Below are 238 nucleotides of genomic sequence, written 5' to 3' on the forward strand. Positions count from 1 at the left end.
AGAGAGAGAGATGTGTGTGTGTGTGTGTGAGAGAGAGAGAGAGATGTGTGTGTGTTTCGCCAGGCGGTGGCGCACGCGATCTTACTGTGGCGGGGCCGGAAGCTACGCAGGAGGCGCGAGGTTTGGTCGAAGCTATGGTTGTTTTGGTCTTCATCGCTGTATAGACTTTCAGCTATTTCTGAACTTTACAGCATTCACACAAGAAATACGTTTAACCCAGAGGTAGGTTTCTACTTTC

At 49.6% G+C, this 238-nt stretch overlaps 1 protein-coding gene across 1 annotated transcript in view; it reads left to right on the forward strand.

Moving 5' to 3' along the window:
* Nucleotides 1-93: 93 nt before the first annotated feature.
* LOC107577319 (fidgetin-like protein 1) overlaps nt 94-238 on the forward strand; it is a gene marked incomplete at its 3' end in the record, with an annotated part of 5,282 nt that continues 5,137 nt past the window's right edge. Inside the window, exon 1 of the mRNA XM_016263407.1 lies at nt 94-222. The remainder of the gene's footprint in view (nt 223-238) is intronic.

The sequence above is a fragment of the Sinocyclocheilus grahami genome, unplaced genomic scaffold (genome assembly GCF_001515645.1).
Source record: "Sinocyclocheilus grahami isolate Dianchi unplaced genomic scaffold, SAMN03320097.WGS_v1.1 scaffold5695.1, whole genome shotgun sequence".
In the NCBI taxonomy this organism is placed as follows: domain Eukaryota; kingdom Metazoa; phylum Chordata; class Actinopteri; order Cypriniformes; family Cyprinidae; genus Sinocyclocheilus; species Sinocyclocheilus grahami.